Source organism: Pelophylax lessonae (genome assembly GCF_965119305.1).
Source record: "Pelophylax lessonae genome assembly, chromosome: 1".
Classification (NCBI taxonomy): Eukaryota; Metazoa; Chordata; class Amphibia; order Anura; family Ranidae; genus Pelophylax; species Pelophylax lessonae.
The window spans coordinates 868,848,437-868,876,141 of record NC_138768.1 but is presented as its reverse complement, the minus strand read 5'-3'; positions in this window follow the sequence as shown (position 1 = coordinate 868,876,141).

Below are 27,705 nucleotides of genomic sequence, written 5' to 3'. Positions count from 1 at the left end.
ATACATGCTTCGTCTGGAGCTTAAAGTTCATTGCTCTGAACTCTGCTTGCAAACGATATATAAAAAAAGGAGGAAAGAAGAAACGGCAAGGAAGGTGGAATCAGGAGCCTGGAATCACATAGGATGACTGGGAATCAGGGACAATGATTCCATTTATCATATATAACCATGGATGTCCATGGCCAAAATGTTATGCGTAGAACCCGTTTCGAGGAGAAGGGGGTAAATGGTAATGCATAATCAATAGCCTTGGGTTATAGACTAAGGTAGGAGAAGGTAACACTAAGAAGGTCTATGCTCCTTAGTATACTCCTGAGAAAAATATCCACCTTCCTGGGATGGGGATCCGCCACCAAGTTGATTCCCAGTCATCCTATGTGATTCCAGCAGGCTCCTGGTTCCACCTTCCTTGCTGTTTCTTCTTTCCTCCTTATTTTATATATAGTTTGCAAGCAGAGTACAGAGCAATGAACTTTAAGCTCCAGACGAAACATGTTGAGTGTTCTAGCTCAATGAACTTATATGTGTCTCTGTGATTACCGCACCGACAGATCCCTTGCGAAGGACAACTATACCTACCTGCCTTCTTCAACGGATCACTGAAACACACCTCAGATAACTAATCAATTATTTCATTAGCCTCTACTTGCTTGTCTATAGATCACATTTCTTATTGATTACATATTATTGGCATGCCGTTGACTTCAGGTGATGTGTTTATTTTTAAATGCAAAACAATACAATATATATCTTTTATCTTACCTTGTGCCAATAAAGTCCATCATGTTTTCCATCAATAATTAGCATAGTTTCACTTTAGGACGTGGCAGTAAACTGCTATCTGGTAGCGCATATGGTTTGACTTAAATTAAGATTACATAGTAGTTGAGGTTGAATAAAGACAACAGTCCATCCAGTTCAACCTGTGTAGGTGTCATTGTCGATATTCATTTCCTATATCCCTGAATATTGTGTTCTTTGAAATGCACGTCCAAGAGTCTTTTAACCACTTGACGATCGCTCACTGAGCTGATACTGCGGCAAAGTGGCTTGTTCCCGTCCAGCGACGTAGACCTACGTCGCTGGACTCCTCCCCTTATTAAGTCACAACAGGAGTCGGGCCAGGGGAGGAGCGGCGGTAATCACCGCCGCTCTTCTCTGATCATCGGGGAATCGAGTGTGGAGATCCGCCTGCTTGTGTAAACAAAGCGGGCGGATCTCCTAAGTGACAGACAGGGACAGATTGCAGGGTTCAGCATAGCTGAACCTGCGATCTGTCCCTGTGTCACTCAGTCACCTCCCCCCACACATGTTAGTAAGCACCAGGCATACATTAACCCCTCCCTCTTCAATAAAATTAACCCCTTCCCTGCCAGTGTCATTTTTACAGTAACAGTGCATATGTATAGCACTGATTACTGTAGTAATGTCACTGGTACCCCCAAAAGTGTCCAAAATGTCAGTCAAGGGTCTGATCTGTCCGCCGCAATGTTGCAGTCCCGCAAAAAAAATCGCAGATCGCCGCCATTACTCGTTAAAAAAAAAAAAAACACCGAAAATGACAGAAATCTTTTCCTTAGTTAGTAAACGCAATAACTTTTGCGAAAAAACCAATCAAAATTATTGTGATTTTTTTTACCAAACAGGTAGCAGAAAACAAATTGGTCAAAAATTTAAAAAAATTTTTATTTTTACATTTTTTTGGGGTGAATTTCATGTAAAAAAAATGTGAAAAATATTGTTATTTTTTAAAAATTTACGCTCTTTTTTTGTTTATAGCGCAAAAAGTAAAAATCGCACAGGTGATCAAATACCACCAAAAGAAAGCTCTGTTTGTGGGAAAAAAAGGACGTAAATTTTGTTTGGGTACGGCGTCGCACGATCGCACAATTGTCAGTTAAATTTACACAGTGCCGAATCACAAAAAGTGGCCTGGACGCAAGACAGCAAAATCCTCCGGTGGTAAAGTGGTTAAAAGTATCGATACTCCCCGCTGATACCAACAATTGTGGAAAAGAGTTCCACATTCTTACCGCCCTGACAGTGATAGATTGTAAGTTTGTCTCAGCAGGGCGCATGGAGCTCTCAAGGCCGATCAGTCTGTAGAAGTCTGGTTTGGGCACCCCGTGTCCCTAATAAGCACAGGGTGACTTAGACATAAGAGAGGCTGGGGAAGCTGAACATGGAGTCTCCCAACTTCCCTAAAGCAATCTGGGTTCCACAAGCCCCCCCCAACCAAAGTGAACAAGGAGTACAAAGACAAGTGTGTCTTGCCTACAGTCAAGCATGGTGGTGGGAGTGTCATGGTCTGGGGTTGCATGAGTGCTGCCGGCACTGGGGAGCTACAGTTCATTGGAGCTCCCCATAAGGAGCCGAGAGAGGGATTTCCCAACCCCTCTAAGGTAAGCTGTGTTCCATGGGCCCTCCAACCAGATCGGATGGAGTTTTGGCCAACCAAGGTTTGAAGACTAGTGTCAGCAGAGGCGTATCCGAGTCCCTTATATACAAAAGGCAAACCTGGTCGCTACAAGGTCTACACAACATAGCAATGACACAAGTGCTTAACTAAAAAACACTTCTGGACCGGAAGATTTTCCCCCTTAATGACCAGGGCATTTTTTTGTGACACGGCACTGCGTTACTTTAACTGACAATTGCGTGGTCGTGCGACGCTCTACCCAAATAAATAGAAATATATATATATATATATATATATTTTTTTTTTTTTAATCTGTTTATTCATTTTATACATACATCAAATCATACCATACACATGAATAGTAGCAACGACAATAACAAAAAAAAAAAAATATATATATATATATATAAATAATATATAAGTCCTTCCTTCCTTCCCCCATGCATAATCCTCACAAGGATATTTTTAACATTATCTACAAACAGACTTTCCCAACTGCTACTCAATGCCTAACTACTTCCAGGATTAAAGAAGATGAGACCATACCCCTATAAAATAAATATATTTAATAATATTTTTATATTTTATATTTCATAATTTTTATCTTTTTTTTATTTTATTTTTTATTGTTTTAATTTTATTTATAATAAAGAAACAAAGGAGGTGTTACAATACAACATTTACAAAGTCGGATCCATTATCATCAACATGCCAACATATAGTTATTACATCCGTAGAAAAAAAGAGAAAAAACATATATAATTTATTAACATTGATAACTAACACAGGTTTCCTATTTGACTTGGACCAATCTATGCCAACTATCCAAATTCTCCAATGCCTCTAGGGTTTTTATTTTTTTTAAATATCAAGAAAAGAAAGAAAATATAAATATAATATAAAATAAAATAAAATGTATTTCAATTTTAAAAAATTGAAATAAATATATTTAATAATATTTGTATATTTTATATTTTATAATAATTTGATGTGCTTTTTTCCCCCACACGTAAAGCTTTCTTTTGGTGGTATTTGATCACCTCTGCGATTTTTACTTTTTGCGCTATAAACAAAAGAATAATGACAATTCTTAAAAAAAAGAAAAACAAATATTTTTTTACTTTCTTTTATAAAACATTCCCTAATAAAAAAAAAAAATTTAAAAATCTAAATTTTTTAATAATTTTAGGCCAAGTTGTATTTTGCTACATATTTTGGTAAAAAAAAAAAAAAATCCCAATAAGTGTATATTGATTGGTTTGAGCAAAAGTTATCGCATCTACAAACTAGGGGAAAGATTTATGTCATTTGTATATATTTATTTATTACTAGTATATTTATATATATAATATTTATTTATTACTAGTAATGGCGGCGATCAGCAATTTTTTGCGGGACTGCGACATTGCGGCGGACAGATCGGACCCCTAACTGACATTTTTGACACTTTTGGGGGTACCAGTGACATTATTACAGTAATCAGTGCTAAAAATATGCACTGTTAACTGTAATAATGACACTGGCTGGGAAGGGGTTAACACCAGGGGCGATCAAAGGGTTAAATGTGTCCCTAGGGGGTGCTTTCTAACTGTGTGGGGGATTGGCTTGCTGAATGAACACAGAGACCTGTGTTCCTAAATAAGAGGTTCATTACTGACAGAGCAGCGGTGTTTACATCGGCAGTTCGCCGTTCTGCCTCCACGGGGAACGATCGCAGGTGCCCAGCGGCAATCCCGCCCGCCGAACCCACTGATTGGCCTGCCTTGAGGTGAATGGGCGCGAGCCCCGCTAGCGGTCCCATGAGGCGACATACAGGTTAGTCGTTTCGCGGTACAGAGCCAACCTGCTGAAGTAAAACTACCCCGCGGGCGTGTGAGAGTGGCCTTTCTGGTGCGCCATCATATGACGTTGTCCTAGAACGAGAGCAGCACCGCTCCGCTGTCATTTGACAGTGGGCGGGTAGGAAGTGGTTAACTAACTTAGGTCCACCCTGTAACGGAACGGTCACCCATACTGTGTTTGTGGGCTTCCGTCAGTATACGGCTTCCTTCAGTCTGGAACATAGATAACAGATATTCTAGCTGCCCCCCATGCAAAACTAGCCGACAACTTAGTTTGTATAAGTTTTGGAACCTTCTCCTTTATTGAACAACTCACATAGATTATAATCTATACTGGGAAAGATATCCCAAAGAATGAAACCGACAGCTAAAACCTGAGGTGTACAGGTAAGTGCTGGGGTAAGAAGAAAAAAGGAAAGGTATAGGGAAGGAAGGGAAAAAAGAAAGGAGGGAAGCAGGGGAAGGGAGAGGGATGGGAGGAGCAAGGAAGAGAAAGCGAAAGAAAAGGGACTGGGGAAGGGAACTGGGAAGGACAAGAAATGGGGGAGGATAGGACAGGGAACTGTAAGACAAAGGAGGTGAGAAGAAAAATAGGAGGGCTGGTGGGACTTTTAAGGTACCAGGTAATTCAAAATGGTAAAGACATGATTAAAAACTAGAAATGTTTATTGACATAACATCTTTAAAATCAAAGACCAACAGTGTAACATAGATACATGTATTTTGACATATACAAATACAAAAGGAACAAATACATGAGACATAAGGCAGTAAATAAATGGTGAGGATGAATGCGTCCAATGATGAACATCAGACCAGTCCCGACATGTTTCCCGGGCAACAATGCTCCGTTTCTTCAGGGGAGTAAGAATATATCAATATACAGTGCCTGTATGATACAAAAACAGTAAACGTTTGTTATTGGTTCAAATGCATATATGTATAACGACAAACATAAGTTGCATGCCACCATAAAATATCGAGATGCATCCGAGACCACCACCAAGGAAAGACCCACTCACAGACCAGTCGGATAGAAGCACTCCCCAAGAGAAACGTCTCACCCGCGGATGTGGAGGGGCATATGGAGCAGGATAAAGATATAAACTGAAAAAACCTTCACCACCAGGGAAAATGGAGGAAAGTAAAAAGAAATCTGTATATTAAGCTAGTATATATACCTCATTCGATGTATAAGATAGACTCATTTATATAGTCAGGATAGACAGGGTTAAAAGCAGGAGGGCTCAAGTATGGCGGCCATATTGGAACCAACACGCAGGGTAATGAACTATTAAAATGAAAATACAAAAACGTATACCTATAATTAGGAATCTATGGAATGACTCTCCAATGAGTAATTGGGAAAAAAGAGGGGGAGAGACAGAATAGCAAAAAGGGGGCTTTACCTGCAAAATAATAAATAGATAGGCCCTTTCTAGTACGGGTTTGTAACTAGAAGTCTGAAAAAGAGCCCAAATACTGGATTTGTGTGCTGTTATCGCTGGGTCAAGAAAGGCCAGCCGTTAGGCAATTCTATAAAACATTATCGGAGAGATGGAAAAGTTCAAAAATTAGTGAACCATTCTGTCACCAGGTAACAAAAAGCAGTGTGCTACAGAATTCTTACCCGCGTGGGACCGCCATACCAACAAACGCCAACTCCTGACTGAATAAGGCATCGAATCCCGCTTGATATGGCCCTCAACCCGACGCCACGCTGCGCATGACGTCATACGCAACGTGGGCGGGTCAGGTCCTCAACTGTGCGCGCATCCAGGGAGGCGCGTGCGCAGTGTCGCTCTTGTCGGGCCACAAACAGCAGCCCAGAACGGCCACAACAGCGCCGGACGGAAGAGAACTTCCGGCCAGCGGTGTGTGAGAGGACCACACATCCGCTGAGACGTCTGGGGAGCACACCACCCAGTGGCCGGAGGGGAAATAACGGAGGTGGACAAGGCTCGGATGCAAATCAATTGCCCGAAGGGGGCCGTAGCATATACAACAAAACACTTAACCAATTACAAAATGCAAGAAAAGATTTAACAAAAAACACCAGTTGGCATTTATATAAAATATAGAATTACAATCCTAACTGTAAATTGAGGTTGTAAAGGAAACTTGTAGGGAACATAGAAATCCCCCCTAGTTTCTGCGTGTTGAAACCCCTATTGTGGAGTACAAGAATTTCCAATGTAGGGGAAACAGGAATCAACAAACAAATAAGAAGTATCATGATTTTGAATGCTGCAGCACTAAAGGATATAGAATCTCGGAGAGACACCAAAGAAAAAAAATTTTTTATAATATAAAGAAAAACACAACAGCAGTATTTCCAATGATTGGAATGACTGACTAACTTACCAATCTCCAGAATCGCAGCTGGGGTGTCGCAGGAAGTGGATGGTCCGGAGACATATTGTGGGCAAAATGGGGGCATGGATGCCCGAAAATCACATAGATCGGGCTCAAGGGTATTCCCAAAGAGCAAAAAAATATAGGTAAGGAAAGTAGGGGAGGGGGAAAAAGGGGGAAGAATAGGGCCTTTCTAACCCAAAAATGGCTTATAAGTCAAAACTAGTGTTGAGCGAACACGGACTGTATTATTCGTGTTCGTACCGAATAATTGGATTTTTTGTACCCGAACACGGACACGGACACTTTACTGTATGTTCGGGTAAAAATCCGTGTTCGGTCGTTTTATTTCCGGGTTTTGCATGCTTTGGCGCTCTTTTCATGGCGGGCTTTCAACAGCCAATCAACAATCGTTTAACTGGTGTGCCTTAAGCCATCCCAGCCATGCCTGCAAATGTCTCAGTAGCTGTGATTGGCCGTCTGAAGCATGTGACCAAGTCTTTATAAGTTCGAGGCAGCCGCAGCGGCGTCATTATGCTGCTTAGATTCAGGGACAGAGCACACATCAACGTGCTGGCTGCTGATTAGGGAAAGATAGGCAGGAAAAAACCATTTGTGTCCGGATAGAATTGAGGGACAGGTCGGAGTGTTTAGGCAGGGCGAGTTGTAGGCATTTTAGGGATAGAGTCTGCTGAATTATAGGGTCAGTGTCTTCTACAAACTACAATCGATATTGCTGTGTGGGGGGTGGGGTCTGCACTCAATCCTGATCTACGATCTCTTCTCAATCCTGTTAGGGACAGAGTCTGCTGAATTTTAGGGAAACTGTGTTCTACAAACTACAATCGATATTGCTGTGTGGTGTGGGATTGGAGATAGGCAGGTGTCAGTGATCCACATCCATTTTTCTGTGTGTGAGCTGCAGTGAACAAAATCTTTTTGGGCTGCAGTGAACACAATCTTTTTGGGCTGCAGTGAACACAATCTTTTTGGGCTGCAGTGAACACAATCTTTTTGGGCTGCAGTGAACACAATCTTTTTGGGCTGCAGTGAACACAATCTTTTTGGGGTGCAGTGAACACAATCCTTTTTGGTGTGCAGTGAACACAATCTTTGTGGGGTGCAGTGAACAAAATCCTTTGTGGGGTGCAGTGAACACAATCTTTTTGGGGTGCAGTGAACAAAATCCTTTTTGGGGTGCAGTGAACAACATCCTTTTTGGGGTGCAGTGAACAAAATCCTTTTTGGTGTGCAGTGAACACAATCTTTTTGGGGTGCAGTGAACAAAATCCTTTGTGGGGTGCAGTGAACACAATCTTTTTGGGGTGCAGTGAACACAATCTTTTTGGGGTGGAGTGAACAACATCCTTTTTGGGGTGCAGTGAACAAAATCCTTTTTGGGGTGCAGTGAACAAAATCATTTTTGGGGTGCAGTGAACACAATCTTTTTGGGGTGCAGTGAACACAATCTTTGGGGGGGTACAGTGAACACAATCTTTTTGGGGTGGAGTGAACAACATCCTTTTTGGGGTGCAGTGAACAACATCCTTTTTGGGGTGCAGTGAACACAATCTTTTTGGGGTGCAGTGAACACAATCTTTGTGGGGTACAGTGAACAGAATCTTTGTGGGGTGCAGTGAACACAATCTTTGGGGGGTACAGTGAACACAATCTTTGTGAGGTGCAGTGAACACAATCTTTGTGGGGTGCAGTGAACACAATCATTGTGGGGTGCAGTGAACTCAATCTTTGTGGGGTACAGTGAACACAATCTCATACTTCTGAAGGTTTGAGGGTGCTGCCTGTTCCATACTCCCCCTACTCCTCATCTAGCCTTTTAGGGGTACAAACAATAGTAATTGGGGCCTAGTGTGGTTGTGTACGTGTGATATACATACACTTTTTTGGGATCATATTTTCTATTCCGCTATTTAATCAAAAACCTTTGGGGATCAGTTAAATTGGGGGATAGTCTGTGTTGGTACGTGTGAGAGAGATCCACCTTTCCAAGTTGTTGGGGTTCATCTCATACTTCTGAAGGTTTGAGGGTGCTGCCTGTTCCATACTCCCCCTACTCCTAGCCTTTTAGGGGTACAAACAATAGTAATTGGGGCCTAGTGTGGTTGTGTACGTGTGATATACATACACTTTTTTGGGATCATATTTTCTATTCCGCTATTTAATCAAAAACCTTTGGGGATCAGTTAAATTGGGGGATAGTCTGTGTTGGTACGTGTGAGAGAGATCCACCTTTCCAAGTTGTTGGGGTTCATCTCATACTTCTGAAGGTTTGAGGGTGCTGCCTGTTCCATACTCCCCCTACTCCTAGCCTTTTAGGGGTACAAACAATAGTAATTGGGGCCTAGTGTGGTTGTGTACGTGTGATATACATACACTTTTTTGGGATCATATTTTCTATTCCGCTATTTAATCAAAAACCTCTGGGGATCAGTTAAATTGGGGGATAGTCTGTGTTGGTACGTGTGAGAGAGATCCACCTTTCCAAGTTGTTGGGGTTCATCTCATACTTCTGAAGGTTTGAGGGTGCTGCCTGTTCCATACTCCCCCTACTCCTAGCCTTTTAGGGGTACAAACAATAGTAATTGGGGCCTAGTGTGGTTGTGTACGTGTGATATACATACACTTTTTTGGGATCATATTTTCTATTCCGCTATTTAATCAAAAACCTTTGGGGATCAGTTAAATTGGGGGATAGTCTGTGTTGGTACGTGTGAGAGAGATCCACCTTTCCAAGTTGTTGGGGTTCATCTCATACTTCTGAAGGTTTGAGGGTGCTGCCTGTTCCATACTCCCCCTACTCCTAGCCTTTTAGGGGTACAAACAATAGTAATTGGGGCCTAGTGTGGTTGTGTACGTGTGATATACATACACTTTTTTGGGATCATATTTTCTATTCCGCTATTTAATCAAAAACCTTTGGGGATCAGTTAAATTGGGGGATAGTCTGTGTTGGTACGTGTGAGAGAGATCCACCTTTCCAAGTTGTTGGGGTTCATCTCATACTTCTGAAGGTTTGAGGGTGCTGCCTGTTCCATACTCCCCCTACTCCTAGCCTTTTAGGGGTACAAACAATAGTAATTGGGGCCTAGTGTGGTTGTGTACGTGTGATATACATACACTTTTTTGGGATCATATTTTCTATTCCGCTATTTAATCAAAAACCTTTGGGGATCAGTTAAATTGGGGGATAGTCTGTGTTGGTACGTGTGAGAGAGATCCACCTTTCCAAGTTGTTGGGGTTCATCTCATACTTCTGAAGGTTTGAGGGTGCTGCCTGTTCCATACTCCCCCTACTCCTAGCCTTTTAGGGGTACAAACAATAGTAATTGGGGCCTAGTGTGGTTGTGTACGTGTGATATACATACACTTTTTTGGGATCATATTTTCTATTCCGCTATTTAATCAAAAACCTTTGGGGATCAGTTAAATTGGGGGATAGTCTGTGTTGGTACGTGTGAGAGAGATCCACCTTTCCAAGTTGTTGGGGTTCATCTCATACTTCTGAAGGTTTGAGGGTGCTGCCTGTTCCATACTCCCCCTACTCCTCATCTAGCCTTTTAGGGGTACAAACAATAGTAATTGGGGCCTAGTGTGGTTGTGTACGTGCGAGATACATACACTTTTTTTGATCATATTTCCTATTCCGCTATTCAATAAAAACCTTTGAGGATCAATTGAATTGCGGGATAGTCTGTGTCGGTACGTGTGAGAGAGATCCACCTTTCCAAGTTGTTGGGGTTCATCTCATACTTCTGAAGGTTTGAGGGTGCTGCCTGTTCCATACCCCCCCTACTCCTCATCTAGCCTTTTAGGGGTACAAACAATAGTAATTGGGGCCTAGTGTGGTTGTGTACGTGCGAGATACATACACTTTTTTTGATCATATTTCCTATTCCGCTATTCAATAAAAACCTTTGAGGATCAATTGAATTGCGGGATAGTCTGTGTCGGTACGTGTGAGAGAGATCCACCTTTCCAAGTTGTTGGGGTTCATCTCATACTTCTGAAGGTTTGAGGGTGCTGCCTGTTCCATACCCCCCCTACTCCTCATCTAGCCTTTTAGGGGTACAAACAATAGTAATTGGGGCCTAGTGTGGTTGTGTACGTGCGAGATACATACACTTTTTTTGATCATATTTCCTATTCCGCTATTCAATAAAAACCTTTGAGGATCAATTGAATTGCGGGATAGTCTGTGTCGGTACGTGTGAGAGAGATCCACCTTTCCAAGTTGTTGGGGTTCATCTCATACTTCTGAAGGTTTGAGGGTGCTGCCTGTTCCATACTCCCCCTACTCCTCATCTAGCCTTTTAGGGGTACAAACAATAGTAATTGGGGCCTAGTGTGGTTGTGTACGTGTGATATACATACACTTTTTTTGGATCATATTTTCTATTCCGCTATTTAATCAAAAACCTTTGGGGATCAGTTAAATTGGGGGATAGTCTGTGTTGGTACGTGTGAGAGAGATCCACCTTTCCAAGTTGTTGGGGTTCATCTCATACTTCTGAAGGTTTGAGGGTGCTGCCTGTTCCATACTCCCCCTACTCCTAGCCTTTTAGGGGTACAAACAATAGTAATTGGGGCCTAGTGTGGTTGTGTACGTGTGATATACATACACTTTTTTGGGATCATATTTTCTATTCCGCTATTTAATCAAAAACCTTTGGGGATCAGTTAAATTGGGGGATAGTCTGTGTTGGTACGTGTGAGAGAGATCCACCTTTCCAAGTTGTTGGGGTTCATCTCATACTTCTGAAGGTTTGAGGGTGCTGCCTGTTCCATACTCCCCCTACTCCTAGCCTTTTAGGGGTACAAACAATAGTAATTGGGGCCTAGTGTGGTTGTGTACGTGTGATATACATACACTTTTTTTGGATCATATTTTCTATTCCGCTATTTAATCAAAAACCTTTGGGGATCAGTTAAATTGGGGGATAGTCTGTGTTGGTACGTGTGAGAGAGATCCACCTTTCCAAGTTGTTGGGGTTCATCTCATACTTCTGAAGGTTTGAGGGTGCTGCCTGTTCCATACTCCCCCTACTCCTAGCCTTTTAGGGGTACAAACAATAGTAATTGGGGCCTAGTGTGGTTGTGTACGTGTGATATACATACACTTTTTTGGGATCATATTTTCTATTCCGCTATTTAATCAAAAACCTTTGGGGATCAGTTAAATTGGGGGATAGTCTGTGTTGGTACGTGTGAGAGAGATCCACCTTTCCAAGTTGTTGGGGTTCATCTCATACTTCTGAAGGTTTGAGGGTGCTGCCTGTTCCATACTCCCCCTACTCCTAGCCTTTTAGGGGTACAAACAATAGTAATTGGGGCCTAGTGTGGTTGTGTACGTGTGATATACATACACTTTTTTGGGATCATATTTTCTATTCCGCTATTTAATCAAAAACCTTTGGGGATCAGTTAAATTGGGGGATAGTCTGTGTTGGTACGTGTGAGAGAGATCCACCTTTCCAAGTTGTTGGGGTTCATCTCATACTTCTGAAGGTTTGAGGGTGCTGCCTGTTCCATACTCCCCCTACTCCTAGCCTTTTAGGGGTACAAACAATAGTAATTGGGGCCTAGTGTGGTTGTGTACGTGTGATATACATACACTTTTTTGGGATCATATTTTCTATTCCGCTATTTAATCAAAAACCTTTGGGGATCAGTTAAATTGGGGGATAGTCTGTGTTGGTACGTGTGAGAGAGATCCACCTTTCCAAGTTGTTGGGGTTCATCTCATACTTCTGAAGGTTTGAGGGTGCTGCCTGTTCCATACTCCCCCTACTCCTAGCCTTTTAGGGGTACAAACAATAGTAATTGGGGCCTAGTGTGGTTGTGTACGTGTGATATACATACACTTTTTTGGGATCATATTTTCTATTCCGCTATTTAATCAAAAACCTTTGGGGATCAGTTAAATTGGGGGATAGTCTGTGTTGGTACGTGTGAGAGAGATCCACCTTTCCAAGTTGTTGGGGTTCATCTCATACTTCTGAAGGTTTGAGGGTGCTGCCTGTTCCATACTCCCCCTACTCCTCATCTAGCCTTTTAGGGGTACAAACAATAGTAATTGGGGCCTAGTGTGGTTGTGTACGTGCGAGATACATACACTTTTTTTGATCATATTTCCTATTCCGCTATTCAATAAAAACCTTTGAGGATCAATTGAATTGCGGGATAGTCTGTGTCGGTACGTGTGAGAGAGATCCACCTTTCCAAGTTGTTGGGGTTCATCTCATACTTCTGAAGGTTTGAGGGTGCTGCCTGTTCCATACCCCCCCTACTCCTCATCTAGCCTTTTAGGGGTACAAACAATAGTAATTGGGGCCTAGTGTGGTTGTGTACGTGCGAGATACATACACTTTTTTTGATCATATTTCCTATTCCGCTATTCAATAAAAACCTTTGAGGATCAATTGAATTGCGGGATAGTCTGTGTCGGTACGTGTGAGAGAGATCCACCTTTCCAAGTTGTTGGGGTTCATCTCATACTTCTGAAGGTTTGAGGGTGCTGCCTGTTCCATACCCCCCCTACTCCTCATCTAGCCTTTTAGGGGTACAAACAATAGTAATTGGGGCCTAGTGTGGTTGTGTACGTGCGAGATACATACACTTTTTTTGATCATATTTCCTATTCCGCTATTCAATAAAAACCTTTGAGGATCAATTGAATTGCGGGATAGTCTGTGTCGGTACGTGTGAGAGAGATCCACCTTTCCAAGTTGTTGGGGTTCATCTCATACTTCTGAAGGTTTGAGGGTGCTGCCTGTTCCATACTCCCCCTACTCCTCATCTAGCCTTTTAGGGGTACAAACAATAGTAATTGGGGCCTAGTGTGGTTGTGTACGTGTGATATACATACACTTTTTTTGGATCATATTTTCTATTCCGCTATTCAATAAAAACCTTTCTAGGGCAAGATCTTAAATTACAGAAATATGAGGAGACCGTCAAATAAGGGCCGTGGCCTGGGTCGTGGTGCTGCTGGTAGAGCTCCTGTTGCAAGGAGAGGACATGGTCGATCTGTGCCAGCTACACGCACAAGTGAAACACCTTCCTCAAGTGTGAGTAGGCGACAGAACCTGCATCAGTATTTGGTAGGGCATCAAACGCCCCTAGAAGTGATGAGGCCAGAACAAGTTGAGGCGATAGTAGATTGGTTTGCTGCTGACAGTGCCTCCAGTTCCTTCACATTGTCTCCCACCCAGTCTACTGCAGAAAGGTCAGAGTTGGCACCTGCAGCCAATGTCCAACCATCTTTCACCTCACCCCCTTGCAAATCAGGCCAGCAGTCTGAGCCCCAAGCCATACAGCAGTCTCTTATTCTTTTTGAGGACTCTGTCAGCAGGGTTTCCCAGGGCCATCCACCTAGCCCTGCCCCAGAAGTGGAAGAGATTGAGTGCAGCGATGCCCAACCACTTATTTCTCAAGATGAGTACATGCAAGGATCATCGCAGCACGTCTCCGATGATGACGAAACGCAGGTGCCAACTGCTGCGGCGTTCAGCATTGTGGAGACCGACAAGGAGGGCAGGGGTGAAGACTGGGTGGAAGATGATGTGGAGGACGATGAGGTCCTCGACCCCACATGGAATGAACGTCATGCAGGTGACCTGAGTAGTTTGGAGGAAGAGGCGGTGGTCGCACAGAGCCACCAGCACAGCAGAAGAGGGAGCAGGGTGCAGAAGCGGAGCGGCCGTGCCCTAGACACTACGCCCGCTACTGCCCAACGCAGCAAGGGAACGAGCGCACCAAAGTCAGCTCAAAGGAGTTCTCTAGCGTGGAAGTTCTTTAGAAAATGTGCTGATGACAGGACACGAGTGGTTTGCACCCTGTGCAATCAGAGCTTGAAGCGAGGCATGAACCTTCTCAACCTGAGCACAACCTGCATGATCAGGCATCTAAGTGCAAAGCACGAGCTGCAGTGGAGTACACACCTTCAAAACCAAGAAACGTCTCTGGCTCATCCTGCTTCCTCTTCTGCTGCAGTCTCGGCCGCTCCAGCCACATCTGTAGTGATACCGGCACCTGCCACCCCGCAAACAGACGATCTGTCAGCAACACCACCACCTGGGTCACCAACAACCATCTCCACAATGTCCCGTGGAAGCGTTCAGCTTTCCATCTCCCAAACACTTGAGAGGAAGAGGAAGTACCCCCCTACCCACCCGCGATCCCTGGCCCTGAATGCCAGCATTTCAAAATTATTGGCCTTTGAAATGCTGTCATTCCGTCTGGTGGAGACGCACAGTTTTAAAAACCTTATGTCGGTGGCTGTCCCACAGTACGTCGTGCCCAGCCGCCACTACTTTTCCAGGCAAGCCATCCCTTCCCTGCACAACCAAGTGGGGGAAAATATCAGGTGTGCACTGCGCAACGCCATCTGTGCCAAGGTCCACCTAACTACGGATACGTGGACCAGTAAGCACGGTCAGGGGCGTTATATCTCCCTAACGGCACACTGGGTAAATGCAGTGGCGGATGGGCCTGAGGCGGATAGCAATTTGGCGCATGTCCTTCCACCACCGAGGATTGCAGGGCGCTTCAGTTTGCCTCCTGTTCGTAACTCCTCCTACTCCGCTTCCTCATCCTCTACCGCCTCCTCATCCGGACAGCGTAACACCTTCACCACCAACTTCAGCACGGCCAGGGGTAAACGACAGCAGGCAGTTTTACAACTTGCCTGTTTGGGGGACAAACCACACACCGCGCAGGAGTTGTGGAGGAGCATGGAACAGCAGACAAATGAGTGGTTGCTGCCAGCGAGCCTCAAGCCCGGCCTGGTGGTGTGTGATAACGGGCGAAATCTCATAGCAGCTCTGGGCCTAGCCGGTTTGACGCACATCCCTTGCCTGGCGCATGTGCTGAATTTGGTGGTGCAGAGGTTCCTTAAAAACTACCCCGATATGTCAGAGCTGCTGCAGAAAGTGCGGGCCGTTTGTGCGCACTTTCGGCGTTCTCACCCTGCTGCTGCTCGCCTGGCAGCGCTGCAGCGTAACTTCGGCCTTCCCGCTCACCGCCTCATATGTGACGTGCCCACAAGGTGGAACTCCACCTTGCACATGCTGGAAAGACTGTGCGAGCAGCAGCAGGCCATAGTGGAGTTTCAGCTGCAGCACGCACGCGTGAGTCGCTCTGCGGAACAGCACCACTTCACCACCAATAACTGGGCCTCCATGCGAGACCTGTGTGCCTTGTTGCGCTGTTTTGAGTACTCCACCAACATGGCCAGTGGCAATGACGCCGTTCTCAGCTTAACTATCCCACTTCTATGCCTCCTTGAAAAAACAATTCGGGCGATGATGGAAGAGGATGTGGCACAGGATGAGGAGGAGGAGGAGGATGAAGAGGTAACATTTCCAAGGCTTTCAGGGCAGTCATTCGCAAGGGGCTCCGAGGGTGGGTTCCTGCACACGCAAACGCCAGGGACGCAATTGTCCAGCAGGGGCACAGTTCTGGAGGATGAGGAGGATGAGGAGGAGAAGGAGCTGGAGGAGGAGATGGAACCATGTTCACAGCAGGGTGGCACCCAGGCCAGCTCATGGCCATCACTGGTGCGTGGCTGGGGGGATACAGAGGACACGGACGATACACCTCCCACAGAGGACAGCCTTTCGTCGCCTCTGGGCAGCCTGGCACACATGAGCGATTACATGCTGCAGTGTCTCCACAACGACCGCCGAGTTGCCCACATTCTAACTTGTGCTGATTACTGGGTGGCCACGCTGCTGGATCCCCGTTACAAGGACAACGTACCGTCCTTAATTCACTCACTGGAGCGCGATCGCAAGATGCGCGAGTACAAGCGCACGCTGGTAGACGCCATGCTGCTGGCATTCCCATCTGACAGCGGGGCCACAGTGGAAGCACAAGGCAGAGGAGGAGGAGGAGGAGGTCGCCAACGCAACCAGGGCACCGCCAGCACCTCAGAAGGCAGGGTTAGCATGGCCGAAATGTGGAAAAGCTTTGTCAGCACGCCACAACAAACAGCAGCACCAGCAGCTCAGATGGAACGTCTTAGCAGGAGGCAGCATTTTACCAACATGGTGGAGCAGTATGTGTGCACACGCCTACATGTAGTGAATGACGGGTCTGCCCCCTTCAACTTCTGGGTCTCCAAATTGGGCACATGGCCTGAGCTTGCCCTTTACGCCTTGGAGGTGCTGGCGTGCCCTGCAGCCAGTGTATTATCTGAACGGGTATTTAGCACGGCTGGGGGCGTTATAACAGACAAGCGCAGCCGCCTGTCCAGAGACAATGTGGACAAGCTCACGTTCATTAAAATGAACCAGGCATGGATCCCACGGGACTTTTCCGTACCTTATGCAGAATAGCAATGGATACCGACCTTACCCACCCATTGTTCCATTTTTGCTCTTTCTCACTCTTTTGGGGTGTACCCTCATTTAAAATTTTTGAAAAGAAGCAGTGTTGGCTACCTCGTCCTCCTCCTCAGGGCCAGATTAATGTAGGGGCTATTGGAGCTGCAGCTCCAGGCCCCTACCTTTTATATAGGCCCCGGGTTGGCCATATTCACTGTTACCGCTCTTCTGTCACTTGTAAACACAGAAGTCTGGCTTCTATGCTCGCTTCCCCAGGCAGCACCCTCAGAACCTCCCCACACAGCGTGAAGGCCGGACAAGGAGGGACAGTTGGCGATGCATGGATGTGTTTATGGGCTTCAGAGACAGCATCCCATGTTGAATTAGGCATGCATGGCTGCACCCTTCCTCCTCTGGGTGCATGGCAAGGCACGGCCCTTAAGGCCCTTCAAAATCCTCAGCACCAAGCCCATGATGCTGTTAATCCGGCCCTGGTCCTCCTCCACCGCCGCTTCCACCTACACCGCCCATAGGTGTGCGCAGCCTATTGCATTAAGGTGTGCACCCCAAAGTTGAAATACACATGCATGTGTTTGCCAGCAGGGAGAGTAATGTATCGGGGCCATGTACCTGTAGGCAAGGAGAAATAGAGCAGAGCAGGTCCCAGGGAGATCTTTCCCATCTCCTCACTGGCAATGCTATGTGCCCTAGGTGATTAGGGTGTGCCCAGGCACACCCAGCACACCCTGTGCGCACGCCTATGTCACCGCCACATCCACCACCACCTCAACCTCCCTCCTACTCCATATGGGCCTCGTCCTTCAGAGATGAAGAAGAACATTGTTTTATTTTTCTGTTTTTTTTTTGTTGTTTTAAGTTATTTCCCTATCCACATTTGTTTGCAGAGCACTTGCCATGCTCTTAATTACGTTTTGCTGCCATTTGCAGCACTCTAGCCCTTTCCTTTGGTGTTTTAGAGCCATTTTAGTGCCTTAAAGTTCGGGTCCCCATTGACTTCAATGGGGTTCGGTGTCCGGGAAAAGTTCGGTAAAAGTCCGGGACACGGACCCGGACTTTTTTTTAAAGTTCGGCCGAACCCGTCGAACACGGACATCTAGGTGTTCGCTCAACCCTAGTCAAAACCTCATTAATCCCGGGAGGTATGGTAGCCTCTAGGGATTCTATCCAAAACGATTCCCTTTGTAGGATTCGTTTGTCCCAATTTCCCCCGTGGGGGTCCTGGGGGATAACCTCCAAAACAAAAAACGAAACCATAGAGTTGTCATACTTGTGGCGAAATGCTATATGACGTGTGACGCTCGTTTGTATGGTACCTCCCTCAGAGTGATAAATGTGGTCATCTATGCATTTGCTAAATTTCCTGATGGTCTTGCCGACATAAAATGCCCCACAGCGACAACTCATAAGGTATATGACCCCCTGAGTGTCACAGTCGGCGTAATATCTAGACTGGAGCCATTTCCCATTGGGTAGGCGGATACCTGTTCCAACTTTTACCCAAGGGCATTTGTCACAGGAACCACAACGATATGTACCTTTTTGGGAACCTGCATTGGTAGATTCTTTAATGTAATGACTTTTCGTTAAACAGTCCCTAAGGGACATTGATCGTCTGAATACCAGACTAGGTCTGGCACTCAGATATTTGTGAAGGGTAAGGTCTTGGGTAAGAATCGGCCAGTGACGTTTCAGGATATTTCGCAGAACATCTTCATGTGCAGAGTACGTGGTGATAAATCTAACACTTTTATCATCTTTTTTTGAGGTGGTTTTAGCAAATCGGCTCTCGAATAGGTGTTGGCCCTATTATAAGCCTTCCTGAGCAGCGTCTTGGAATATCCTCTGGCAAGGAGTCGCTCACGAAGCAGGCCGGCTTGGACACGAAACTTGGCCTCCGCGGAACAGTTCCTACGGAGTCTTAGATATTGGGCATAGGGAATACTTGCGATCAAGGGGGCGGGATGGGCACTTGCTGCACTAAGAATGGTGTTACCGGGCGTGGCTTGGATGTAGAGCGGAACGGACGTCTGCCCTGAGAGCTCCTGCCATCCTGATTCAATCTATGCCATCCTGGGGAATCCGCTGACTGTACCTACCTAGGTTTCATCTCTAACTGCTGAGGATCGATATCCTGCTCTAATATGCCGTCCAAGGGGAAGAAATCGGCAACTCCGTGCAAGCCTGCCACGCGCCAGGCCCTGCCTGCGGCCTGCCCGGACGCCATTTTGACGGAGCGGCTTCGGGCCTTGCTGGCAGAGATGGAGGATGCGCGAGTCGCCAGCCCTGATCCGGCTGTTCCGGGCAAGGACGTGGGAGCCGATACAGCGGTCATCCTGCAAGCCATCGAGCACAGCAAGACCTCGCTTCTGGTCCGCATTGATCATCTTGCGGAAGAGTGCAACTTGATCAGCAACGATCTTGACAAGATCCGAGGCCGCCTCACGGAGGTTGAGGACAGGGTATCCACGACGGAAGATTCGACGGCCCGCCATTCTGGCCTGCTGGATGCCCTGCAACAAAAGGTGGACACGCTTATGGCTAAGGCGGATGATGCGGAGAACCGCATGAGGCGCAACAATGTCCGGGTCCTCGGCCTGCCTGAGGGAGCAGAGGGTGAGACCCCGGCGGAGTTTGCGGAGGGGTTCTTCAGGCAGCTTCTGGACCTTCGGGAGGTATCGCCCACGTATGTGGTGGAGCGGGCACACCAGGTCCCTACCGGCAAAAAGATTCCTGGGGCCCCTCCTAGACCCTTCCTGGTCCGCTTCCTTAATTACAGGGACCGGGACCGCATCCTGGGTGAGGCCCGGAAGCATCCCGAACTGCGATTCGAGAATGCCTCTATCCAGCTCTATGCGGACTTCTCGGCTGACCTCCAGAGGAAGAGAAAGTCCTTTACTGATGTCCGGCGCCGACTACGCGAAAAGGGGGTCCAGTACGGCATGTTATACCCAAGTCGGCTTCGGGTCACTCATGGGGGCACGGTGCGGTTCTTCAACACCCCGGACGACGCGGATGCCTGGCTGCTGACCATTCGTTGAGAGGTGTGAGTAATGGCTCCTATCTGCACTGCTGTTCTCCCTCATCCTGCCTGGATCCGTGCAGCTGCACCCCTTTCTCTCCCTTGCTTCCCTGGATGACTCTCTGCCCCGTTTTTCTTCACTCTGGATCCCTGGGTTATCCTCTCCCTGTTTTTGCCTTGACCCCATTTTTTATTTTCTAGATGGGACCTTGGTCTCCCCTTGCCTCATTGCTCCTTGTTGGGATGGTTTTTCTTTTCCTATGCTGAGGAGCTCTCGGGCTCTACTACTCTGGTGTCCTACACGGAAAATTATTTATTTTTTTTTCTTTTGACACTTCGATTGACTGTTTATTCTTCCTTTACCGCCCTTTTCCCTTGCCACTGACTGTGCAGTGGGGTGCCGCCCGCCTCCCCTGTTTTTCGCGGGTGGCTCTCTCACGGCACCCCATGCTTGCGGCCTGAAGTAACTGTTTCCCTCTTGTGGCCGCAAGAGGTACCACATGTTTTTGGGATGAAGCCGTGCCAGGGTGTTGTTGTTTTCCTGGTCGGCAGGGACTATTTTTTTTGGGACTGTTTTAATTTTCCTTTTTTATTGTTGTTTTGTGCTACTGGGTTTTTCTTTTTTTTTCTCATGGCTGCTAGCTCACTGTCTTATATTTTGTGCTCAGGCGTTCTCTCTATTATGTATCTTTACCGAGTACTGTTTGATCCTTGGTCCGGCCAGTGTATAACTGGTGGGGAGGAGTGTGTGGTGTGGGGACCTCCCCTCCTGGAGCCGCTGATTCGCTCCCTCCCTGGGATCCTGCAACCGTTTTGCCTTGGATGCCATGGCGGGAGGTATTAAGCTGCTTTCGTGGAATGTGCGGGGATTGAATAATAAAATTAAACGTTCCCTAATGTTCAAATATCTCCAATCTCATAAGCCGCATATTCTGTTTCTCCAGGAAACGCATCTGACTGGGAGCTCGGTACTGGCACTGCGCCGGCGCTGGGTGGGGCATTCCTTTCACGCCACGCACTCCTCCTATGCAAGAGGGGTATCTATCCTTGTCAACAAGTCGTTCCCATGCCATATAGAGCAGGTTGTTACTGATCCGCAGGGCCGATATATTATTCTTGCATTGCGGTTTGAGGCCAAATTGTATGTGTTTGTAAATGTATATGTGCCCCCGCCTTTCTCTAGTGCTGTGTTGTATCTGATTTACAAACGCCTGGCTGCGTTCTCCACCCCGGGGATCTTCCTAGCTGGTGACTTCAATGCCATCTTGGATGGGACGCTTGACACATCCAACCCGAGCAGGCAGGGGTGCCCTGAATTTGTTCACTGGGCTTCTGCCTTACAGCTAACTGATATTTGGAGGTGGAAAAATCCTGACCTCCGCCACTTCACACATGTGTCGGCGTCCCATAGGTCTGGATCGCGTATTGACCTCGCCTTCTGCCCTCCTTCGGCTCTCCGGCTTGTGAACTCTGCCGTGTACCTACCTTCGGGTTTGTCGGATCATTCCCCGCTGGAGCTCGCATTGGAGCTGGGGGGCCGGAGGGGGAACGAGTGTTGGAGGCTGGGCACAAGATGGCTGCGGGACTCTGGGGTGGAGGAGGCGATGCAGGGCAAGATCTCTCAGTATTGGGACCGTAATGAGGATACATCTACACCTATGATTTGCTGGGACGCTTTTAAAGCCACTATTCGTGGGGAGTACATTAGTGCTATTAAGGCGGCCAGGGTGGAGGGCGCTGCGGAGCTACTGGCGTTAGAAGAAGGGGTATCCTTGGCTGAATCTGATTTTGCCTTGGATCAGACTCCTGAGGCGCACTCCTCCCTGGTCCAGGCCCAGAGGGCGTTACATTTGCATGTCTCCTCGGCCGCCTTGGCGGAGGTTGGCTCACTCAAGGCTAGAGTGTTTGGGGGTGGTGACAAGAACGGGAGGCTCCTGGCTAACCTGGTGGCGGATTCTAAATCTCAAACAGTTGTCCCCCTTATCTGAACGGAGGCGGGGGACACCACTGCGGACCCTGCTGCTATTCTTGATGAGTTTCGAAATTACTATCAACGTCTGTATTCTGTGCCCTGCCCTCCGCGGGACGTGGTGGACCTGGGGGCTCTTGGGGATCTCTCCTTGCCGCACTTGGACGAGGATGAGGCCGCTTCCTTGGAGGCGGACTTGACCTTGGAGAAGGTGGAGGCGGCCATCCGCTCTCTTCCCCCCGAGAAGACCCCGGGTCCGGACGGCCTGCCGGGGGATTGGTATAAAATGTATATTGCAGACCTGGCCCCCAGATTGTGCAGTCTCTACCGAGCCAGTCTGGAGGCTGGCGCGCTTCCGGACTCATTAGCTCAGGCCCACATTGTGCTGATCTTGAAACCTGGCAAAGATCCTACCCTCTGCTCGGCCTATCGGCCGATTTCCCTTCTTAATTATGATTTGAAGATTCTCACAAAAATCCTTGCCACTAGGTTGATGAAGGTCATCCCGCTCTTGGTCGACATTGACCAAACGGGCTTCATGCCGGGGAAATCTACGGATATCAATATCCGCCGGGTGTATACACATTTGCAAGTCCCGGCGGAGGATCGAAGCCAGCGAGTCTTAGTGTCATTGGATCTAGAGAAAGCCTTTGACTCTGTGGCCTGGCCCTACCTTAGTGAGGTGCTCCGCTCGTTTGGTTTTGGTCCTACCTTCTGCAAATGGATTGACATACTTTACAGTAAGCCTCAGGCACAGATCAAGTTGGGGGGTAGGGTGTCGCCTGTATTTGATATCCGACGTGGCACCCGTCAGGGGTGTCCACTGTCGCCGGCGTTGTTTTCGCTGGCGGTGGAGCCCCTGGCGAGGGCTGTTCGGGGTTCCGGAGAGATCGGGGGGATTCGGGTGGGGTCCCTGGAGGAAAAACTGGCGTTGTACGCGGATGATATCATTCTGTTCCTCCGGGATCCGGGCCCCTCCCTCCGGGCTGTCCTGGCCCTGCTGTCGCGTTTTACGGAGCTGTCGGGCCTCCGAGTAAACTGGGAGAAATCTCTCTTGCTCCCGGTGGACGCGGAATCCCGGACACGGACGGACCCCTCTTTGCCCTTGTGCTGGGCGGACAGTGTCAGATACCTGGGGGTTACGATCTCCCCGAGGGTGCAGGATTTCTGTGCTCTGAATCTTTACCCTCTCCTCCAGTCCTTCAAGGACAGGCTCCGGGCGTGGGCGAATCTCCCGCTGACTTTGATTGGGCGCATAAACCTTGTCAAAATGAAGTTGTTGCCTCCCCTACTATATGTTTTGCGGCAGTCGCCGGTGTGGATCCCGAAACGGATCTTTAGAGCCATTCATTCTCAAATGACCGCCTTCATATGGGGGGCTCGCCCCCCGAGACTGCGGCTAGCTGTCCTACAGCGGCCCTGGACGCATGGGGGTCTGGCTTGCCCGGATTTCTTCATGTATTTCATTGCAGGTCTGTTGACTCATGCCCACAACTGGCTTGTATCGGATGACGCGAACTCTGCGGTGGTGCTTGAGGTGGCGCTTCTGGGGTCCTATGAGGCACTGCGCAACGCCCTGTTCCATGGCGCCCGTGCCCCATATCCCCTTACCAACTCTATGAAGGCGGTCATCAGGGCTTGGGTGCTGGTCTCTCCTTATAATTAATCTGACCCCCACGGGCTTTCGCCTAATACCCCCTTATGGCGTAATCCGGAGTTGCCTGAGTTCTTACTCATTCCTGACCCGTCTCTGTGGGCCTCTAAAGGTATAAAGTGTCTCTCACACATTTGTCAAGGGGAGGGTTTGCTGAGCTTTGATAGGCTTAAGGCCAATTTTGATCTACCCAACTCCTACTTTTTCAGGTTCCTGCAACTTCGCCACGCCTTTCGGACTCAGTTTGGGGGTTCTCCCCCTGATATGACTCCGGCGGATTTGGAGCTCCTCCTTAGGGACGAAAATCTTCGGAAACCGCTGTCCTCCATCTACAGATCCTTGCTGCCAGGCGTGCATGTGGGTCTGGAGAGATTGCAGGAATTCTGGGCGGCGGAGGTGCGGGACCTGGACACGGAGGATTGGGAGGATGTCTGGGACTACCCGTTTAAATATTTGGTCTCCTCGAGGGACCGGCTGGTCCAATTTAAAATTGTACATAGGTTCCACCTTACGCCCTCCAGATTACACAGGGTGTCTTCTGACATCCCGGATGCCTGTTGGCGCTGTAATGGGGATTCCCCGTCCTATACCCATATGATCTGGCACTGTCCGTCCCTGCTGGGGTTTTGGTCTGAGGTCCGGGGTTTCATTACCAAACTTACTACTATTCCTATCCCGGCTGAGATTGAGATTTGTATTTTGGGGCTGGTGAACGGGCTGGCCCATTCTGTTGCTACACGTACCCTCCTGGGGCTTCTGCTCTTCTATGCCAGGAAACTGGTGGTGATGCGTTGGAGAGCCCCTGGGATCCCGACGTTATCACAATGGAAAACGCTGGTGAACTCCATGATACCTTTATATAAAGCGGTGTACAAGCTTAGGGGATGTTCCAAAAAATTCCACAAAGTGTGGGATCTGTGGTTGGATGCTGCAGATACCGCTGATGATTCCTCGGCTCCGGCCGTTGATGTAACTCGACCAGCTACTTAGGTTTATGTGTATATATGCTTTGCGCTATGTGAAGCTTGTGATTTACGGTGTGCACTGGACCGCGATTGGGACCACCAATGCTTAGAGGACTTGGTACATACCTGTGATACTCTTGACTATCTTTGAGCTGCAGCCACTGTTGGGGGGTTAGTGGGGGGGTTCCCCCCCCTATTGTTTGTTCTGCTTTCTATGTTCTTTTTGTTTCTCTTTTTTTGTTGTTTTATTTTTTGAGCCGGGGTATGCCCAAATGGCTCTGTTTTGTATGTTGCTATAAAACTTAATAAACATAATTTTCAAAAAAAAAAAAAGAATGGTGTTACCCGCACTAGGTTTGCGGTAAAGGTCTTTGATTTTAAAGATGTTATGTCAATAAACATTTCTAGTTTTTAATCATGTCTTTACCATTTTGAATTACCTGGTACCTTAAAAGTCCCACCAGCCCTCCTATTTTTCTTCTCACCTCCTTTGTCTTACAGTTCCCTGTCCTATCCTCCCCCATTTCTTGTCCTTCCCAGTTCCCTTCCCCAGTCCCTTTTCTTTCGCTTTCTCTTCCTTGCTCCTCCCATCCCTCTCCCTTCCCCTGCTTCCCTCCTTTCTTTTTTCCCTTCCTTCCCTATACCTTTCCTTTTTTCTTCTTACCCCAGCACTTACCTGTACACCTCAGGTTTTAGCTGTCGGTTTCATTCTTTGGGATATCTTTCCCAGTATAGATTATATACAGATTAGGGATGCGGTACCTTTATTTACCATCTTGTGCTACAAACACACTCTTTATTTGAACTCACATAGATTATATACAGCATGGACATCCCCCTCCTGATTAGATTACCCCAACAGGTCAGGGGTTGCCTGATTACATTATCATATGAAGATGAAATTGTATACAGAAATAGAATTAACCTGAACTAATCGTCTAGCCATCTGGACAGAAACGATATGTGAGTTAATTAACAATTAACAATGGGACAGACAGGCTTAACAGAATACACATCACACCTCAATACACATACAATAGGAAGAGACCACCAGTGACAGACTTTCCATCTCTGATATTGAAGTACAATACACATTATCATAAGTGTAAACACGGAAACCATTGTAGATAACAGGTGAGTATATCAGCATAGTTAACGATGTTTGGAAGACAGGTGGTTGAGCTGATGATATTAGCATCTGCTATGAGTCTTACTGTCTTTCATTCGCAGTGACGGTGAGTACCGTCACGCACCCTATAGCAGTTTTACTGCTACAGGGCGACACCTGTGCGCCGGATCACGTATATATATGCAATCCAGCTGTTCTGGGCAGGGGGCGCGCCGCCGCCGGCTTGCTCCCACTGTGATCACACACAGGGGGACCCCAGCGGCAGGTACTGCAGACTCAATGTCTGCCGGCACCCGCTGGTGATCAAGCAGAGAGAACGGTGGTCTGACAGGAGGGAAGGCATGGATACTATGTTCCAGCAAAGCAGGGAATATATTACATCTCTTCCCCTAGTAAAAGCACCTCCCACATACAGTGCTAAAACACTGGCTAGGCACACAGTTAACCCTTTGATCGCCTCTAATTTTAACCCCTTCCCAGCCAGTGTCCTTAGTAAAGTGGCAGTGCATATTTTTTTAGCACTGATCACTGTATTAGTGTCACTGGTTCCCAAAAAGTGTCAAAAGCGTCAGACAGTATCAGAATGTCCGTCACAATATTGCAGTCCCGCTATAAGTCGCTGATCGCCGTTATTACTTGTAAAAATATATAAATAAATAAAAAATATCCCATAGTTTGTAGACGCGATAACTTTTGCGCAAACCAATCAATATACACCTATTGGGATTTTTTTTTTTTTTTACCAAAAATATGTGACAGAATACAAATTGGCCTAAACTGATGACAAAAATTTAATTTTTTAAAATCTTTTTTATTGGATGTTTTAATTTGGATTGATTTTTTTTTTCAAAATTGTTTTTACAGTGCAAAAAATAAAAAAATGCAGAAGTGATCAAATACCACCAAAAGAAAACTCTATTTGTGGGGAAAAAAAAAGACATCAATTTTATTTAGGTACAGCGTTGCACGACCGCTCAATTTGTCAGCAATGCAGTGCCGTATCACAAAAAATGGCCTTACCAAAAACATGTAGCAGAATACATATTGGCCTAAATTTATAAAAAAAAAAAAAAAAAATGATTTTTTTCGATTTTTTTTATAGCAGAAAGTAAAAAATATTGTTTTCTTTTTGTATTTTTTTGTAGCGCAAAAAATAAAAATTACAGAGGTGATAGAATCCCACCAGAAGAAAGAATTTCTGGGGAAAAGAGGACACCAATTTTATTAGTGTACAGCGTTGTACGACTGCTCAGTTGTCAGTTAACGTAACGCAGTGCCGTATAGCAAAATATGGCCTGGTCATGAAGGGGGGGTAAATCTTCCAGAAAGCTAATAGGTATATATAGTGGACCAACACCAGCAGAGGACATGGCTCCCCAAATCACTGGCTGTGGAAAACTTTGCATTTCATTTGGAAATCAAGGTCCCAGAGTCTGGAGGAGGAGTGGAGAGGCACAGAATCCAAGTTGCATGAGGTTCAGTGTGAGGTTTCCACAGTCAGTGATGATTTGGACCAACACCAGCAGATGACACGGCTCCCCAAATCACTGACTGTGGAAAACTTTGCATTTCATTTGGAAATCAAGGTCCCAGAGTCTGGAGGAGGAGTGGAGAGGCACAGAATCCAAGTTGCATGAGGTCCAGTGTGAGGTTTCCACAGTCAGTGATGATTTGGACCAACACCAGCAGATGACACGGCTCCCCAAATCACTGACTGTGGAAAACTTTGCATTTCATTTGGAAATCAAGGTCCCAGAGTCTGGAGGAGGAGTGGAGAGGCACATAATCCAAGTTGCATGAGGTCCAGTGTGAGGTTTCCACAGTCAGTGATGATTTGGACCAACACCAGCAGATGTCATGGCTCCCCAAATCATCACTGACTGTGGAAATCTCACACTGGACCTCATGCAACTTGGAATCTGTGCCTCTCCACTCCTCCTCCAGACTCTGGGACCTTGATTTCCAAATGAAATGTAAAATTTCCCAC